At 46.1% G+C, this 14,521-nt stretch overlaps 1 protein-coding gene across 1 annotated transcript in view; it reads right to left on the bottom strand.

The window, feature by feature from the left end:
* The window catches only part of LOC142311821 (uncharacterized), a 241,889-nt gene extending 230,660 nt beyond the window's left edge, over positions 1-11,229 (bottom strand). Inside the window, exon 1 of the mRNA XM_075350578.1 lies at positions 11,166-11,229. The gene's annotated coding sequence lies outside the window, so the exon portion shown is untranslated. The remainder of the gene's footprint in view (positions 1-11,165) is intronic.
* Between the last annotated feature and the right edge of the window lie 3,292 nt (positions 11,230-14,521).

Raw genomic sequence — 14,521 nt, 5'->3', positions numbered from 1 at the left:
ACTACAGAACACAAGTGACTGCCTGACTGCAGTTTGCAACATCATGTCTGCTCTCTATCTGAAACTTAACCTTTCCAAAACTGAACTTCTGCTTTTCCCTCCATCTCCCAACCTTCCTAAACCTGACATCTCCCTCTCTGTGTGTGGCACAACGATAAGTCCTAGGCCGCAGGCCAGCTGTCTGGGTGTTATACTTGACACCGATCTCTCTTTCACCTCCCACATACAATCTCTTGCCCGCACCTGCCGCTTGCACCTCAAGAACATCTCTAGAATCCGCCCCTTTCTGACAATGGAAACGACAAAAACCCTCACCGTGGCCCTGATCCACTCTCGCCTTGACTTCTGTAACTCTCTATTAATTGGTCTCCCCCTAACTAGACTCTCCCCTCTACAGTCCATCCTTAATGCAGCAGCCAGGGTCACCTATCTGGCTAACCGCTACTCGGATGCCTTTGCTCTTTGCCAGTCATTGCACTAGCTGCCCATATATCATAGGATCCAATTCAAACTGCTTGTTCTCACCCACAAAGCTCTCCACAGTGCAGCACCCCCCTACATCTCCACCCTCCTCTCTGTCTATCATCCCACCCGTTCTCTACGCTCTGCAAATGACTTTCGACTAACATCCACACTAATTTGAACCTCCCACTCCTGAATCCAAGACTTCTTCCGAGCTGCACCAAACCTCTGGAACGCTCTACCCCAAGAAGTTAGGACAAATCACAACTTACTCAGCTTCAGACGCTCCCTAATAACGCATCTTTTTAGGGTGGCCTATCACACTCCCTAGCCAAACTAATTTCACCTAATCCCTCTACAACTTCTCAGAACATAACCCCACGTCAAACTCCATGGCACCCAAATGCATCTCAAGACTCTGGCCAACTGGTCCAGGAAGCCATTATCTATCCCCCATGAGATGGCTGGATTGTCATTGTAAATAAGCACTTGTACCTTGCCCCTCCTCCCATCTCATTGTAGATTGTAAGCTCTCACGAGCAGGGTTGCCATTTTTCCTTTTAATTATTGTATCTTCTATAATTGTTACTTGTTTGTATATGTTTATGTATATGATATGTATATGTATATGAGCCTCCTGAATTGTAAAGTGCTGCGGAATATGTTGGCACTATAGAAATAAAGATTATTATTATTATTATTATTATTATTATTATTACCCATCTATTTACCAGTAGAAGTGTGCCTTGCAGTCCCCGCCGGCGGTGTCCGGCCGAAAATTTTGAAATTCCGCCATCTTGGGCGTGAAAAGTTCCCGCTCGAGCCATCTTCCCCGAGCAGGGAAGGCACAAAAGTGAAGCCCTGCCCCCTGAAGAAGGAGGTGTCGGAGGGAACCAAGGGGGGGGCGGGTGAAGATCGTGCCCCATGTGACCACGGGGATAAAGAGCAGGGACGCCAGGACTCTGCACCCGTCTGGTTCCTGGAAGCAGTAGCCGCAACCCCTGTGACATCTCACCCGACTCCGGCAGTCCAACCGGCCGCAACGGTGATGACGTCGGCCCCGGCAGTCCGCCCAGCCGCAACGGTGATGATGTCGGCTCCGGCAGTCCGCCTGGCCACAGCAGAGGCGACACCCAATTGGAAGTCTGCCCCAGATGCGGTGCCAGCCGCTCCCAGGTACCCCGTCCTGGCTGTGGAGCAGCCGGAGTGCACCTGCAGAGAGGAGCAGGCCAGTGAGAGATGGAGCCCTCGGCAGTTAGCGAAGGCTGATTGTAGCCGGTGCCGAGGGCATCCGAGTAGGCCTGGCCCTTACACAGGAGGCAGAGCATGGGACCCGTGCCCCATACTGGGAGCGGCAGTGGCAGCAGCGACGGTAGCGGAACATGGACGGCTACCTGCAAGTTAAAAAAAAAGTTGACTGTTTTATGGACTGTCACCCCTGTTGAACGTCCTCAAGTTCAGGAGGAGGCCATCTGCACCGCAGGTGTGGGGTGGCAGAACAGTTTAAAGTTTTAGTAAACGTACCTCCCGATGTGGGAAGATGTATAGTTGTAATGTGTGCACTTTCTTTTTCCCGTTACAATAAATGTCGGTGCCCAGTCAGCCCAAGGACGGGCTGTGTTTTACCAAGGGGGTGTGTGACACCCTGGCAAAACCAGGGTGTCACAGAGCCTACAGAAATCCAGCAAAGTGCAGGCCATTCTCCTCCTTGGTAACCTGATCCCACACCAGTGCAGCAGGACAGACACCCCCCCAGGGTAAGAGCAAAACAGAGCAGCAGGGGAGGGGCTGGAGCAGAGTGTGTGGGGAGAGGGAGAGGAGTCCGGAGTTGTAGCTCCCAGGCTGCTACAGAAGCGTGCTCCAAAAGGACCGGGACAGGCTGTTAGTGAGGAAGGGACTTGAGGTGACCGGGGTAGGGTAGTGGCCCACCGGTATCGAAAGAGATCCTGGATCACTGCAGGAGAGTGGACTCCCCATTGCCGGCCGAGGAGGAAAGAAAGAGAAAGAATGGAGAAAGAGGCACCTGACTGCAGGGAAAGAACAGGGGTCTGCTGCACCGTGTGTGGGACTTAAACACCCTCCGTAGCAAAGGCTGCGGACTTCGGCAGTTTCTAGTTTACCAGTGACTCTGTGTGGTTCAATTGTGAGTACAACAGTGCCATCAGGCACCGCACCGCAGCACTGCGCCCTGCAGCACGCTCCCTCCTACCGGGCCCAACAGCCCCTACCCATGGAGGGGCCAACACCTCAGCTGCTCCCCACCATCGCTCCCGGGAACCCCCGTCACCAGCAGCGGTGGTGCCCACCATCACCACAACCCCATGGGTGGCGTCACAACTGACATCCCACTACCAAACCTTCCCATTTCACTCGTGGGCGAGGAGGCACTGCTCGAGTCCCCGGGTCCGGCCCCGTGCTCGAGCCACCGAGGAGCAGAAGCATCGGACTCGAGCGCCAGAGATTCCCCAGGCGAGCGGCGTTCCCCAAAAACCCCTCTCCGCCCACAACACACGCGCCGCCTCCGTGACTATTTAGTTGACGTCCATCTAGTCAACTCCGATTCAAAGCAGGCCGCAGTCAACCGGCAGATCAATGGTGCTCACCGCCACAGCACCCCACGAGCCCAGAGTATCGCCGACCCTGCGCCACCACTGCTACCCCAGTAAGACACACCCCCATTTTCCCCCCAGTGTTGGGGGAAAAAAAGTGGGTCTTACAAACCGGAAAATACAGTACCTTTATTACTTAAGTATATTCCATATAGCGTTAATGCAGTGTAAATTTCATATATTCTCTGTTTGCATGTATCTTAGCGCTTACAGAGTGCTGCTGTATTAAAATAATGACTTTTTTTATGCCCTTTAAAAAAAAAATAAATAAATCAGCAAATAACATGGAGATATTTGGTGTCCCTATAATCATAATGCTGTGTTTTTTCTGTTTTTTTTCCTGGACTGCACAATGCAATACTCGTCTTCTCTGATTAATTATGGCATCTTTCTGCGTTTCTTTTCTGCATTTTTCCCCTTATGTGATACGTATTTTGTGCAGATGTGACTCCATTTTTTAAAGGGGGGGTTTACACAGCAATAGTAGCCACATTGATGTAAAGCTCATAGAGAAGGCTTTTCTCAAATACCTTGTGTAGTAAATTCTACCTCTGAGTGGTGCTATTGCGGTCCGCTCATTCCCTTCTCGTGACCCCCGCGCTCCGTGACCTCTGAGATCCGGTGATGTCACGTCAACCTCCAGTTGACCCAACATTACTGCGGCACCAGTATTCCTGAGCGACTGGGCTGTGGATGAAGTTTCACCACTCGTCACAGGCCAGCATCTCGCGCACTCTCTCCTGTGCTGCAGAGCGCCACAAGCAGGAGCGATGATGGGCTGTGACGAGCGGTGAAACTCCACCCACAACCCAGTGACTCAGGTAGACTGGGGCCCACATCGGTGGTTATCAGGTCAACTGGAAGTTGACGTGACATCACCAGATCTCATAGGTCACATGATGGGGATGAGTGGACTGCAATAGCACTGTTCAGAAGAAATATAGCTAACACAAGGTATTTGAGAAAAGCATTCTTTATCAGATTTACATTGATGTGGCCGCTAATGCTGAGCAGTGGACAACCTCCTTAATGTTTTAGCTTGTTTATAATCTTGGATGTACCTATACATCCAAGCTCGTATCTGTCCCTGTAATGCAGGCTTGTGTGGTGACCCATTCCCTGCACATGTCTGCTAATCTGATCCACCTGCACCTGTTAACTAATTTGGTTGCTCTGTCAAACTCTGACAAAGTGATCTAATGTGCTCTGATGGGGATCGCGCCATCACAGTGGGGAGTCGGCTGATGACTCCTGCCGCTGTAAAGACGTGCTTCCTGTGAATGTCGGCAGAGCGCTGGCATTCCCAGGAGAACAGCATTTCTACTGATCAGAGCGATGGGAAAGCATTGCTCCAAATAGCAGAAGCGATCGCACAATGCAGGCTTCAACTAATAAAATCAATAAAAAGTTTAAAAATATGAAATCCCCCCACAAAACTAGAAATTCAAATATATTAGAACATACTTGGTATTGCTGTGTTCAAAAATGCCCGATCTATCAAAATCTAAAATCAGTTAATCTGATCGTTACACGGGGTAGTGATAAAAAAAATTCCAAATGCTAGAATTACATTTTTTGTTTTTTGTAACATTTCTTTAAAATGATAACAGGCGATCAAAACATCGCATCTACACAAAAACGGTAAAATTAAAAATGTCAACTCAAAACACAAAAAAATAAGCCGCCACTGAGCCGCAGATATTAAAAATGAGAACACTACGGTTTTGGAAAATGGCGCCAAAAATACAATTTTTTTTTTTTAATCTGATTTTTTTTGTTCACCATTTAGATAAAAGTAAAACTATACATGTTTGGCATCTACAAACTTCTACTGACCTGGGGAATCATAATACCGGGTCAGTTTTACCATAAAGGGAACATGGTAAACAAAAAAAATCCCAAAACAATCGTGCAATTGAACGTTTTTTGCAATTTTACCGGACTTGGAGTTTTTTTTTTCCAGTTTTCCAGTACAATATGGGGCAAAATGAATGGTGTGATTCAGTACAATGTGTCCTGCAAAAAAATCAAGACCTGATATGACTATATTGCCAGAAAACTAAAAGGTTATGGCTCTTGGAAGAAAAGGAAGAAAATATAAAATTAAAAAAAAAAAATGGAAAATTGGTGATGAAGGGGTTAATACTACAGAAAAGTTTTTGTAGTTGATTTTTATTTTTACCTGCATTTTTTTCAGGCTCCACATAGAAGTCTATAGAGGGAAAAGCACCAGAGCCGCACAGTTCAGCAGCGTCCTTAGATGCACAGAGGGCCGAAATTTAATGAAAACTCATTAACTTGGCTTGGACACTGAGGCCTCTTTCACGGTTTGCATGGACTGTGTTGAAGGTGCATATGGCCCATCAGTGTGTGGTGATTTTGGCACACTAGTGTTCCCTGTGTGCTAACTGTGATAGCACACGGAGAGCAGGAACTTTGTACTCATCTGTCCCCAGCACTGCTGTCCGTGGTGCTGCTGTCTCTGGCGAAACTGCTTCTGGGTCCATTGTGTAGTGAATATTCATGAGCATAATGAGCGGGCCTGGAAGCAAGTGACAGCAGCGCCGAAGACAGCATCGCTAGAGACAGGTGGGCATAGAAAATCACTTTATTTCAAAGACACATGTTTTCTCCAGTACGTGTCACACTGATGTCAGTGCAAGATCCGTTGTGTGAGAAAAAAGGGCATGTCACCATGTGGAGCGCACAGACACGTGTTGTGTGCACCACATGGACATGTATCCATGAGAAAAAACGGATGTGTGCACAGGCCCATTGATTTTAACCTCTTCACAGCACATGACATACTGGGTATGTCATGGATCATGTGAGGTTAATCCCTGCAAATTGCCATGGGCAGTCCACTGTGATCTGCGAACATGTCAGCTGATTTCAACAGCGAGTGGAATTGGGTTCACCCACACCTATTTACCCCTTACATCTCGCTGCCAAAATCTGACACCGAGATGTATCAGCACGCCGTCAATAGCATAACTTACCCACCGCCATCGGAAGTCACGCGACGTGATCACATGACTTCCGGTGATTGCCATGGTAGCACAGGGTCATGTGATGACTTCTGTAGCTATCATGAGTCACTTTCTCTCACTGCCGGCAGAGAGCAGTGTGTGAGAGTTAAGGGTACGCTCACACGAGCTTATGAATCGGACGAGTGCAATGCGAGAAAATCTCTCATTGCACTAAGACCAATGTTAGACAATCAGGCAGAGCAGTTGGTCAGCTTTTCTCGCATCCAGATTCTGGATGAGAGAAAAGTCGCAACATGCTGCGATTCGCTGCCGAAATAATCCGAGACTCGCCAATGCAAGTTAATAGGTACGAGAACAAAAAACTGACGTCACACGGACGGTACACGGACCATCACCATCCTAGTGACGTTCGTTTTTTTGGATACATTCCTATCCTGTAGCAGAGAACAAATGGATTGCACACGATGACAAGTGAGAAAAAATCGTCCTACTCTTCTGGATGGGAATGGGACATTTTTTCATACGTTCGTGTGAGTCCAGCCTAAAGCCACTTTTCTCCAGATCTTAGCTGTGTATCTGTGATCTGGAGAAATGGAAGAGCGATCAGATAGCTGATCATTATAGTTCCCTAGGGGACCTAGTAAAATAAAAAAAAAAGTTAAAAAGTTTAAAAAAATTTAAAAAAACCCTAAAAGTTCAAATCACCCCCCATTCGGCACATTGAAAATTAAAAGGGTTAAAAAAAATTTAAAATATACATATATTTGGTATTGCTGCATTCAGAAACACCCAATCTAGAAAAATCTAAAATCAAATATTCTGCTCGGTAAACGGTGTAGCGGCAAAAACATTCCAAACGCCAAAATTACGTTTTTTGGTCGCTCAAATTTTGCGCAAAATGCAATAACAGGAGATCAAAACGTAGCATCTGCGCAAAAATGGTACCGTTAAAAATGTCAGCTCAAGACGCAAAATATAAGACGTCACTGAGCCAAAGATCCCGAAAAATTAGAATGCTATGTGTTACGAGGGGGACCCGGGGAAGCGTGCCAAGATGGGAAATGGACAGCTTCCGCCGGTCAAGGTCCACTGTGTGGTGTAAGGGACCGCTGCTATGGTCTGGAAAGAGTGAGCGGGTTGCTACTAGTGATCGTCTGGAATGTCACAGACGATCTATGTACACCGGTCCGCCCTAACCCGTGAGGGTTGTATGGCTCGGGGCTTCTCGATCGGTGTACCTGTTGCACGGGGACGGACAGAGGTGCCTACGCACGTGTGCCAGCAGGAGTCACAGGAATATGGCACGAGGGTAGCACAGAGGTGCCCACGCACGTGTGCTTTCAAGAACCAGGTGAGTCCGGTGGAGACTCGAGGAGCTCACCTGGGACTGGAACACGGCTTGTTGAATCAGATACTGCCGGAGCAGCAAGGCAGGGGCACGACCTGAAAACCAGGTGCTGCCTGAGCAGCAAGGGCAAAGCCCACAAAAAACAATGACGTCTGTACAGTGGCATAGCAGCATGCTGCCAGACATCCAAACATAGAAGGACGGTCACGCGCCGCCATGATGGCAGGGGGAGCTTTTAAGGAGGTGTAGCTCCACCCAAGGGCGGGCGCGAGGCGGAGATGACGGACTTAACCCAATCAGGGTCCACGACGTCCCAGCCTGGCCAGTCAGGATTCACCACGTCACCAGCCTTGTCATCAAGCCGTGTGACGTCAGTGGGCGAATCAGGACCCACCACGCATTGCACATGCTCACCCTCCTTGCCTCTGGGAAATAGAGGCGGGATCCTTGGTCTCACAATGTGCAGAGATAACGGGAGTCTCACTGCTTCCCTGAGCAGCAAACCTCTGCACATTGCGCAACCTCGCAGACCTTCGGGGCCGCTGAGCAGGAGGACCTGTGGCAGGCAAGGAATGGGAGACCGTTTCACTCCTTGCAACAGGTGAACCACTAGGTGTTACCCTTCTGCTGCCTCTCTGAGAAGGTATCTCGCGCAGTCTGGCAGACTGGCAGACCTTTGGCGCTGCTGAGCAGGAGCGCTCGTGGCAGGCAAGAAATGGGAGACTGCCCCATTCCTTGCCCCAGGAGAGCCACGAGGTGTAACAGCTATGGGTTTCAGAAAATAGTGCTAAAAGTGTGCCACTTTTTTGGGCAAACTTGTGAATTTTTCTTAACCCCTTAGATAAAAGTAAACCTATACATGTTTGGTGTCTACAAACTCATAACGACCTGAGACATCAAACCAACATATCAGTTTTATCATATAGTGAATAAAATATCTCAAAAACTATTGTGCGATCACACGTTTTTTGCAGTTTTTGCGCACTTTAATTTTTTTTTGCTGTTTTCCAGTACACTATATGGTAAAACTCATGGTTTCATTTAAAAGTACAATATAGAGAGAACTCCGGCACACCATCACTCCTACACAAAGGAAAAAAAAGGAGAGCCTTTTCTTCGTATTCTATCATTTAAAAGTACAGCTCATTCCGCAAAAAATGAGCCCCTGTATGGCAACATTGATGGAAAAATAAAAATATTACGGCTCTCGGAAGAAGGGGAGCAAAAATAAAACACGGAAAATCGCCTGGGGGTGAAGTGGTTAATGGATCTGCATATGTAGTCTGCATATGTTCGTAAAAACAGACGTCATATGTACCGAAATCACGGACGTGTGAAGGGGGCCTTAAGCCGTATTCACATGTAATGTAAATGATTAGGACTTGGATTTGGGTCTACACCCTGTAGTCTCGGAAATCTGCTGAATGTCCTTCACTGTCACCGCCCCTCTGACATCTCCTGTCAAAGTAGAGAGAAATGGCAAATGGGTGTGGTTGGGGATGTAGCTTGGGGTGTGGCTAAAATGTGTCACCGCGCATTCAGCGCAATGTATGGTTTGTTCCTCTTTCTATTCTTCTAAAGTTGGCAGTTAGGCATATCGGTGAAGGTACATTGTTTACTTTGGTCTGCCTTTGTAAACAGATCGGTCCTGATCAGCGGTCGTACCGTACCACCGGTCAGATCATGTGAACGGACCCTATACGTCTGGAGCTGTCGTGTACATTAACACTCGCGGCCGTCCCTCCATTCCCTTTCTAATAATGATCTGGAATGTTAACTGTAAACACCTCAGACTACAGTATTTGTGTCCTTCAGGCAGAGAAGTCTGGCGACTGCCAGTATGAGACTCGCACAGCACAATTTACACAATGAGGCCGCTCATATGTGCAGTTACTTTATCTTCAACCATAAGTGTTTACACCACATTTCTGTGAAACAGTTCGAGAGGCGAAAAAGCTGTGGAATTCCATTGCGTGACTTATAGAAGAGGTTTCATTTATTGAAGATCTCATAGCCCTTAGTACCATACACTGCTCACATAGAAACGCACATGTGAGAGTAAATGCAAATCCGGAAAATCTGCTGCAGATCTGTCACTATTCTACAGAAAAATACACACATGCAATTTTCAGATTTTGTGGCACATTTCATGCATGTAGTATAGTCCAGAGCTGCGCTCACTATTCTGCTGGTGGAGTCTCTATGGACATACATTACATTACTTAACCTGTACTGATCCTGAGTTACATCCTGTATTATACTCCAGAGCTGCACTCACTATTCTGCTGGTGGAATCACTGTGTACATACATTACATTACTTATCCTGTACTGATCCTGAGTTACATCCTGTATTATACTCCAGAGCTGTACTCACTATTCTGCTGGTGGAGTCACTGTGTACATACATTACATTGCTTATCCTGTACTGATCCTGAGTTACATCCTGTATTATACTCCAGAGCTGCACTCACTGTTCTGCTGATGGAGTCACTGTGTACATAGATTACATTACTTATCCTGTACTTATCCTGAGTTATATCCTGTATTATACTCCAGAGCTGCACTCACTATTCTGCTGGTTCAGTCACTGTGTACATACATTAAATTACTTATCCTGTACTGATCCTGAGTTACATCCTGTATTATACTCCAGAGCTGCACTCACTATTCTGCTGGTGCAGTCACTGTGTACATACATTACATTACTTATCCTGTACTGATCCTGAGTTACATCTTGTATTATACTCCAGAGCTGCACTCACTATTCTGCTGGTGCAGTCACTGTGTACATACATTACATTACTTATCCTGTACTGATCCTGAGTTACATCTTGTATTATACTCCAGAGCTGCACTCACTATTCTGCTGGTGCAGTCACTGTGTACATACATTACATTACTTATCCTGTACTGATCCTGAGTTACATCTTGTATTATACTCCAGAGCTGCACTCAATATTCTGCTGGTGGAGTCACTGTGTACATACATTACATTACTGATCCTCAGTTACATCCTGTATTATTCTCCAGAGCTGCACTCACTATTCTGCTGGTGGAGTCACTGTGTACATACATTACATTACTGATCCTCAGTTACATCCTGTATTATACTCCAGAGCTGCACTCACTATTCTGCTGTTGGAGTCACTGTGTACATAGTGTACATTACTTATCCTGTACTGATCCTGAGTTACATCCTGTATTATACTCCGGAGCTGCACTCACTATTCTGCTGGTGCAGTCACTGTGTACATACATTACATTACTTATCCTGTACTGATCCTGAGTTACATCCTGTATTAGGCTATGTTCACACACAGCATCTTTTATTAACCACAAAGATGCAGCGTTTTTAGCCCCAAAAAATGCACCCGTGGCAAAACCGCATGTTGTATTGTATTTGAACCTATGTTTTTTATCCAAGGGTATGCTATTCCCCAATTGGGACTTTTCCTCCCCAAACCTCGTTTTTCTGGTATCTTCACATGTTCTAATCATTCGGGTTTTTAATCTATCTGCCAGTTTTCTGTCTGTATTTATGCACATTTTCTACAATAAAGGCTTTTTTGCGGAAATTCTGCGGATTTCTCAAAAATCCGCAATACAGTGGGTTCCCAGCCATTTCTATGGCATTTTGGAAGTGCTGGGCCATGCTGGGTTTTTTTCTGCAGCGGAAATAGCGCGGATTTCCCTGCGGAAAAATCTGCAGCATGTGAATTATTCCTGTGGATGTTTCCGTAAGATCGTATACTTACCTGCCTTGATAGCAAACACCGCAGTCACTTCCTCCGGTGCAGAGGAGTGCAGTGGAGCCAGGAGCAGGAAGCAGGAGGTGGGCGTGGCCTGCACGAGCTCCGGTCATGTGACAGCCGAAGCTAGCTCAGGCCCGCCCACCTTCTCCGGCAATGTGCAGACAGACACGGCCGGAGAGTGAAGTGCTGTGTAATGGAGGTAAGTATGAACTCACCGATCACTCAGCACTTGTTCTGCATTGAGGATGCAGTGCCCAAGCCATGGTACTGTATCCTCAATGCAGAATGACCGCAGCATATTCGCAGGACATTCCGCAATAAAACCGCAGCACATCCGCAGCATGAAAACAAAAGTTGTGCTGCGGTTTTCTGTGAGCTCCTGCGGATATATTCGCAGGACACTTTCCCTGTGAGCACACAGCCTAAAAGAAAATTATATGACATGTTTATTTACCCATCAATTACCTTATACCGTCAATTACCCCTATTTTTTCTATGGTTTTTCATTAATGCCTTTATGGGGTTTAGGTATTATCATGAGATCTAATTGTCTTGGTAATTTTTTCACATTTGTGACCTCAAAAATGCACCAAAAATGCAGGAACATCGACATGCGACATCGCTAACGATATATCGTCGGGGTCACGTTGTTAGTGACGTACATCTGGCGCCGTTAGCGACATCGCAGCGTGTGACACCAATGAGCGACGATCAACGAGCACAAAAACGTGAAAAAGTTGCTCTTTGACACGTCATTCATTTCCTTAATATCGTTGCTGCTGCAGGTACGATGTTGTACCTTCGTTCCTGTGGCACCACACATCGCTGTGTGTGACACTGCAGGAGCGACAAACATCTCCTTACCTGCGTCCACCGGCTATGAGGAAGGAAAGAGGTGGGCGGCATGTTCCGGCCGCTCATCTCCGCCCCTCCTCTACTATTTGACGGCTGCCGTGTGACGCCGCACAAACCTCCCCCTTAGAAAGGAGGCGGATCGCCGGCCAGAACGACGTCGCAGGGAAGGTGAGTGCGTGTGACGGGTGATAGCGATGTTGTGCGCCACGGGCAGCAATTTGCCCGTGTCGCACAACCAATGGGGGGTATGCTCACTAGCGATATCGGTACCGATATTGCAGCGTGTAAAGTACCCTTTATACTCCAGAGCTGCATTTACTATTCTACTGATGCAGTCACTGTGTAAATACATTACTTATTCTGCACTTACCCTGAGTTACCTCTTATATTATACTCCAGAGCTGCGCTCACTATTCTGCTGGTGCAGTCACTGTGTAAACACATTACATTACTTATCCTGTACTGATCCTGAGTTACCTCTTGTAATATACTCCAGAGCTGCGCTCACTATTCTGTTGGTGGAGTCATTGTGTACATACATTACATTACTGATCCTCAGTTACATCCTGTATTATACTCCAGAGCTGCACTCACTATTCTGCTGTTGGAGTCACTGTGTACATAGTGTACATACTTTACTTATCCTGTACTGAGTTATAGTGTAATGACCCAGAAGGAGTCATTAAAAACGTTTGTGCAGTCATAGGAGTATAATTTATGATTTGATGTATTGCCTGGTGTCATTGTCAAATTAAATGTAAGTTGTTGCTCTGTAATACCACTAGAAACCAGCAGGTGGTGGTATGTGTTGGCAAGGGAGGATGTCTGATCAGTATCCTCTATAGCCTGGTCACTTTAGTATCTAGGGAGAGTGACAGTTGGCAGTTGAGACAAGCCGAGCTGGAGGTGATAAGCAGGTTACAAGCGCAACTGATGTCCCGTACCTGCCAGACAGTCTTATCAGGGCCCATCGCAGCACCAGTCCAGCTGACAACTAACCAAACCCTGTATGGAAACCCAGTGTCATGGGTAAATGGTTCAGAGGATGTGAACCATCATAGTGTGATCCAGTAAAGCCTTTGAACTGTTCATACCAAGGTCCAGTCTGCATTATTGCTACCTACCTATCTCATACAGATGTACCCTGGGAATGGGTTTGGAATAATAGGAACCAGGAAGGAGCACCGTGACGCCCCAAACTGCACAACACCACAGAAAAGTCACACCACCGCTCAGCACCTACGTCTGGGCCTAATACTGCCTCCTGCACCTACTACCCGGGTGTGACGGAGGTTACAATAGCCCATGTATTTTACTTCAAAGCTGCCCCCACTACTCTGCTGGTGGAAACATTTGTACATGCATTACATTACTTTGTAGATAACTAAGCCATTTAAGACCCCTCACCCCCTAGGATTGCCTAGAGGTAGCTGCAAAACTATCAGGAACAACCCAAAACACCAACTTTGGGCTGGAATTATTATAAGCCATACCTCTTTTGTGATTTCCACCATTGTAGCAAAATCAGTACTTCTGGCAAATTTGCATAGCATTGTCGACTCTGGATCACCACAGGATTTTGCATATCTTAAAGTTGTATTCCCATCTCCAAGATCTTATCCTAATATGTAGGATGTGATAGTAATATTAGCAAATACCTAAAATTAGAAATGTAGTATCGATCTTCCGAAAAGCTATCACCTCATGTGCAGGGCAATACGCATACAGTGACAGTTAGTTGCTAGTGGTCGTAACCATGGATACCTAAGCTATAATGCCCTGCACATGAGGTGAGTGACATAGCTTATCAGGAAAACTAGACTACATTTCTAATTGGAGGAATATGCTAATAATAATAATAATAATAATAATAATATTATTACTACTCCTACTACATATTGGGATAGCATCTTGTAGAAAGGAATACCCCTTTAAGGTTTCACAGGCAAGCCAAAATAATCGATAAGCACTGAGCGATCTATACTAAATGGCTCAGTGCACCTAGGCGGCCATGGTTCTCAGCAGTATGAGTCCTGATTATACAGGACGATGTGCTGCCGAGAACAATGATTTTTTGAGCTGCAGAAAAAAAACATTTCACCCGAAGAACAATTGTTTTTAACACCACTTATGCAAGATTGTCTTTAGTGTCATAGATATAGTGACACTGTCCCTTTAATATAGTAATACTTCTCTCGTTTTAGCATGACACCTGCAGGTTATAAGTTTACATCTGACATTTCAGCCTTAGGATCAATTTTTCTTATTTGAGGCAACATTCTCCAGAGGTTTGAAAGACGTCTGACATAAAGACTAAGTTATTTAGTAAATTCCAGGTGACATCACGTTCAGCGGTTCTGCCTCATAATCTCATATGGACAACTATACATTCCATCATATAACACATTTATTAAAAGACATCACTGCTTCTCAAATCCAAAATCTAAGGCTATGTCCACACGTTGCGGTTTTTATTTTTCATCCTTTTTTTCTTGCAGTTTTTA

This window comes from Anomaloglossus baeobatrachus, chromosome 5 (assembly GCF_048569485.1).
Source record: "Anomaloglossus baeobatrachus isolate aAnoBae1 chromosome 5, aAnoBae1.hap1, whole genome shotgun sequence".
NCBI lineage: Eukaryota > Metazoa > Chordata > Amphibia > Anura > Aromobatidae > Anomaloglossus > Anomaloglossus baeobatrachus.
Note: the sequence above shows the minus strand (reverse complement) of the source record. Positions and strands in the feature narration are given on the sequence as shown.